This window comes from Marmota flaviventris, chromosome 14 (assembly GCF_047511675.1).
Source record: "Marmota flaviventris isolate mMarFla1 chromosome 14, mMarFla1.hap1, whole genome shotgun sequence".
Taxonomy (NCBI): domain Eukaryota; kingdom Metazoa; phylum Chordata; class Mammalia; order Rodentia; family Sciuridae; genus Marmota; species Marmota flaviventris.
The window spans coordinates 66523094-66529439 of NC_092511.1; positions in this window are offsets into that span (position 1 = coordinate 66523094).

Below are 6346 nucleotides of genomic sequence, written 5' to 3' on the forward strand. Positions count from 1 at the left end.
TTCTTCAGCTTGCCTTGATCCAGGTCACACTCCTTCTCGAGAAGACTCACTACATTTCAGCTATGGCAAAACTTCTATATTCTGTTCCTGTTGGCCACAAAAAGTTTCTGGCTGGGTATGGTGAAGCACCCTCTTAACTACTCAGGAAGTTAGAGTCAAGAGGATTACAAGTTTGAGGCCAGCTTAGTCAACTTAGCCAGATCTTGTCTGAAAGTTTAAAAGCATAAATAAAACAGCCTGGGGGTGTAGCTCAGTGATAAAGAACCCCTTGGTTCATCCCCAGTACCAGAAAATAATAATACTAATAATCCTAATAAAACTAGAGCAGTACAAGTGATTCTGCAATGGCACAATATGGTCACAGTGAATACACTTCTGTTGGTCAGCAATTATAATTATTTTTGTCAAGGACTATAGGTCTTTACAGTTTTCTTCATAGATAGCTTTTTCCCCAAAATAGACTTCTAATTGGAGTGTTTGATGTCATTTTCTCTGACAAGAGCCACTAATATAGAAATTCAATATGGCTGATTTAAAGCAAAGGCAAATGTGAATGTAAAAGCAAGATAAACAGCTGCCTGAGTGAAGTTTTTTTTTTCTTCTTCTTCTTCTTTTTAATCCCTTCATTTTTCTTTATAAATTGAGACTCTTGGCCAGAATTCACACTCACATGGAGTGCTGCCCAGGGCTGCACTGAAGATGATTCTGCTTCAGGCAATATTCTTGTTTCTTCCTTGCTTGCCGTCTTTGCCTTACAACAATCTCACAGCTCCTATCTTTCATCTGTTCCTTCAAACTGAAAGTCTAAAATGATTTCCCAATGATTGCATCTGACTCTTTTAAACAGACTCCAATCTGTTTGCTCTGTCTCTTCCACCTCAGGGGTACCTGAGGTAGCTCACTGAAGCATGATAAAGGCCTTTAGGATTATACCTTTGGTGATGATCATTCTATCCACAACCAACCAGGTCAGCCCTTGTAATCAAGATTCTAAGAAATGTTGTGGAATTGACCCAGCTGCAAAAGATCAAAATGATTGCCAAAATAAAAAAAAATAGAATCCAGGAATGTTTGGGAAAGAAAGGTGAAATGAAAGTAAAGGACAGGGAGGTCTTTTGTCAACATTTGCAGCATTCAGTGGGTTTTCAGAGCTAAACTGTCTTGAGTCGTTCGTTTTATTATTAATATTCATGATACTAAGAGAAACATACATACCTTGTGAAGGTATTAATTTAGTTACATTTCAGATGCTGAAACTGAGTTTCAAAATCAGATTTAGGAATCAGATTTTCTGACTCCTGATTACGAAACTTGTTTCCATTATACATGGCAGGTGTCTTCTAGCTTTCACTTTCACATGATCTAGAAATAAAAATATGTATTTGTACTGGGGATTGAATCCAGGGGCCTTGTACCATTGAGCTACATGCCCAAACCTTTTTAATTTTTTTATTTTGAGACAGGGTCTTACTAAGTTCCTTAGGACCTTGCTAAATTGCTGTGGCTGGCCTTGAATTTGTAATCTTCCTGCTTCAGCCTCTGGAGTTTCTGGGATTATAGGCATGTGGGTTACCGCACCCCATTTAGCAATTAAAATATTTTAATTACAAAGTGACAACTTGCACTCCTATTCACCTTGGCAACTCTGGTTACGATATTGGCCCCTGGAACACTAGTTGCATGAGATACTGACTTATAGACTCTGTGAAGAGGGAAGGGCAGAGTCAACCAAATTCCTCACTTCTATGCCTTACAACCAGGTCACAGGTGAAATGCTATTTCAGTGAGCAAAAAGCATGGAAGCATCAAAAACAGATCTGTTGGGAAAAAAAATGGGAGTTCATAACCCACTTGAATCAAATGTATGGAAGATGATATGTCATGAGCTGTGTAATGTTTTGAACAACCAATAAAATAAAAAAAAAAAACTAAAAAAAAAAAAAAAAAAACAGATCTGTCTCATGTCAGTTTCTGCCATGTAATGAAATTGTTATGGTCCCAGCATGAAGAATTATGGCTAGAAAGTGGAAATGAGAAACCCTTCCTATATTGAGAGAGAGAGAGAAATCTTTTTCTGCCCGGTTTTAGCAATGTATTCTGCACCAGCATTTAAAATTGACTGTGGTTACTACGGTCAGCTCTTAGCTCCATTTTGAAATGGGTTAATTTTTAGAAAAAAATGCACTATCCTTCACTACATTCTCATTATTCTCATTCTTCACAATTCCATAAGCATTTCCAAGCATTCCTCTTATTTTTTTTTTTTCATTTTACTACTTCCACATTACATTCATATTCCTTATGGGTTTTGCAGGAACATTTATTTTATAGAAAACTAAAATTAACTAAAAATGTGAAACTTTCACATTTTATTGGTGAAATTTGGGGCATGGTGGGGGAAGTCCTTTGTGGTATAGTTGTACATACAATTGTAGACACCCCAGTGAAAATCTGTGCTTAAAATGCCAGAGGTGCCTAGCACTTCCATTTACCCCTGATCCCTAGAGCTGGAAGGCTTACTTTCTCAAATGGGCTGCTGATACATTGTTGAGTTTAATACAGTGGTGACAACCCAAGGAAATTCCAAGAACTAGGATAAAAAGTAATTGTCCATGTAATTTATGTCTACAAAATGAGAGTAAAAAAAATGGGTACAGAATTACTCTTTTTAGAATATGACTCCTACGTGTTTTTAAGCATTCTTGGAGACAGCAATACCCTTTGGAATGAAAAGTGTGATTTGCATATTTCTTGTTACATCATATTTTCATGTTGGTACATTTTCTCCCTTTTACCTGGTTTCAGTTGAAGTACTGTCTCACCCAAAAGCCCTTTCTCAACTTTCATATCAGAAAAGGCCTCTCCTGATCACTGTAATGAGTTGAAGGTTATACCACTCCCAGCAGGTATGTCTATCTCCTACTCCCTGGAAACTGTGAATGTGACCTATTTGCATGAAGAATCTTTGTAGATGTAATTCATTTAAGTATGAATGAGACCATTCTGCAATACCCAGTAGGCCCTAAATCTACTGACAGAGGTCTTTATAAGAGATAAAGAGGAAAAAACAGAAGTGGACACAGTCATATGAAGTCAGAGACATGGATCACACTCATGCAATCACAAGCCAAGGGACACAAAGACTTTCCAGAAGCCAGAAGAGTCAAGGAAAGATTCTCCTCCAGAACCTCCAGAGGAGGCCCAGCCCTGCCAACACCTTGATTTAGAAGTTCTGATCTCCAGAACCATGAGCAAATAATATTTTATTAGTTTAAGACACCAACTGTAGGGGAATTTGTTATGGCAGTCCTAGATAATTAATACAACTGTTCTATCTAAAATCACAGGTTTTTCTCTCACCTGCTTTGTTTTTCCCTTTGGCGTATATCTACACTTTATGTATGTATGTATGTATGTATTTATTTATTTATTACTAAGTGCTTTATCTCCCCTCTCTAGCTGTGTGGGTAGAGGGTGTGTTTATTTTATTTACTTTTTTATTCATAATGCTTCAAAAGTTTTTAATATGTATTAACAATCCAATAATTTGAGTCCAGGAAGAGCAAACAAAGGAAGTAGAATAGGAAGAAAGGAAAAGCAAGAGAACAGAGGAAGAAGGAAAAGAGACAAGTGAGGAAGGGAGGAAGGAAAGGGAAGGCAGGTGAATAAATGGTTTTTTTGTGATCTTTATAAATCTACATTTGAAGAGCTATAAGAAATAGGAAACCTATATCTCAGGCAGAGCACACTGAACTCTGCAGAACTGGCTAGGAAGCAGGCTGATCAGACTTTGTCCTGTCACAATTATTGCCCTGAAGGGCAGGCATTGAGCAATGATTCTTGGGAACAGCCAGCAAGATTAGACCCAGCTGCTCAGCAGACACTGCTGATCCATTGTTTTCCTCCCAGATTCCAAGTCACACAGCAAGGACAGTGTTCCAACATCTGCTCACCCAGTGCTTCTTTACTATCTTTGTCATTCCCATAGCCTTGGTGACAGCATCACCACTTAGGAGCCAGTCTTCAGTAGGCTCTTCCATTTAGGAGGGCAAAGAATCCACACCAGTAACGCTTTCCTCAGACTGAACTTCCTACTCCCATACAGAGTGAGGAAGGACAAGGATGTCCTTGGCAGAGTTGCCAGATTTAGCAGACACTCCCAACAATAAACCTCCCTGACTCCAAATTCTAGACAGTGTTATCATCACTCAGTTACAGCCTGTAGGGTGTTTTGTTGTTGTTGTTTTGCGGCAGGGGTGGTGGTGGTAGTGGGGTATTGCTTTTGCAGTCATGGCAATTGAACCTAGGGGCACCCTAGCACTGAGATGCACCCCATCACTGAGATGTAACCCAGCCCTCTTTTAATTTTTATTTTTGAGAATGAGTCTAAATTGCTGAGTTGGGGCTTTGGACTTGCAATTCTCCAGCCTCAGCTTCCCTAGTAGCTTGAATTACAGTCACCCTGTATGTTTGCTTTGAGAACAAGATAATTTCTTCCTTTCTATTTTTATTGATTTGTTTATTTAGTACTGGGGATTGAACCAAGGAGCTGTTTAACACAGAGCTACATCCCCAGTCCTTTTATTTTTCATTTTGAGACTGCTTCTTCCTAAATTAGTGATGGTCTTGCTGAATTGCTGACACTGACCTGCAATTTGTGGTCCTCCTACCTCAGCCTCCTGAGCCACTGGGATTAAGGGCATGCACCACCACATCTGGCTCTTCTTTTCTAAATGTAAAGGGTTTTAAATATAAGTGTGTGGGCTCTCATAGAAAAGTTGGCAATTATTTAATACTTTATGATTTATAAGTCATAAAGCAAGGGACACAACTTTGACATCCCTGCTGACTACTTTTAATTGTTACTTTCCAAAATGTAGTCATGAGAGGTTGAATATTCATGTTTACCACACATATGTAAGCTTGCTTGTTTCCTTTCTATTGGCTTACATTTATTTTTAGCTTCCATCTATAACAACTTTACCACATGTTTACATTTGGAGCTGAGAAAATTTATTTTCTAAAATAACTCATAATATTTTTAAAATTGAGATTTGCATAGGTTTCTTGGTTCTGATTTCTTCTATTAACCATCAAAGAAGAGACCATGTGGAGCACAGCCATGTTGGAAAATAATTTCATAACATAGACTAGTGTGTAGCATGCTGAGAAAGGGCTTATTGGCTGTGTGACATCTTTGGAAACAAAAGAAATTATTATATCAATTTGTTTTCTTTTCTGGCTATATGTAAAAAAGTAAAAGATCCACCAGAATTATTCAAAACTTGCCAGTTGCTAAAAACCCTCAGTATATGTGATGCTAATATTTGAAGATTTTTCATTAGTATGTATCTAGCATTTACCTCCTCTAGATTCATATTGCATATCTGTTTTGCAAAAATAATGTCCCTTTCGTAATTACATATGAATGTATATCCACAAAATATCCTGGCATTATGTTGACTTTAAAATTTCTGAGTGTTTTGTTTTGTTGTTACTTTAAAAAAAAATTCTTAAACTCCCTCTTGATGTTATAGTCTCACCTCCCCCATCTCACATAATATATGCAAGATACATGCCAAATCATGGCACCTGGAGCTTTATTGATTGCCTATATTCACAATTGGCTCAATCAAAGGGATGTAGAGGGTGAAAAATGACAAAAGGAGTGATAAGCAATCAAACAGCCAGAAACCATCATTAGCCCAATCTCTTCCTGTTGACTAAAGATCTTACTTTAGTTAACGAGGATGCAGATTAATGATACACAAACAGCTCATCCTTTGTCATTTTTCCAACTATGCTTGGATGGGGGAAAAAGCCAACCTAATTATAAAAACTGATGGAAATACCTAAGTATTTGGCCAATTATTCTACGCATGTTTAAAAAATCTCAGATGTCTGGAACCTAGATGAAATGAGAACAGGGGCAAAATAGCATCTCACAAAGCACAGTAAACCACCTTAGTTTTAATGAGGACCTGAAACATCCAGACATCTCTGATCAAACCAAAATGTAATATAAGGCACAGGAAACTGGCACTTACTTTCATATTAGACTTAAAGTTTGATTTGAGTTCTCTAGGCACCTCAAGGTCTATGGAGCTGCAGTACTTTGTATTTTTGTGTGTCTATGAACTTGCACAAAAGTCCTGCTAAGAAAATTGTCCTAATGAACTCTTCATTGTCCTAATGCCCCAAATCTCCTCTCTGTCCAGTTAAGTTTTTTCCTCTTAAAAATATTTTCTTAGTAGATATAGTACTTGCTTCTATGAAATAATCTGAAAGTCTTAAAAATGCTTTATAGTCATTTAAAAACTATTCTGGAAAATTATTTATGCAAGTG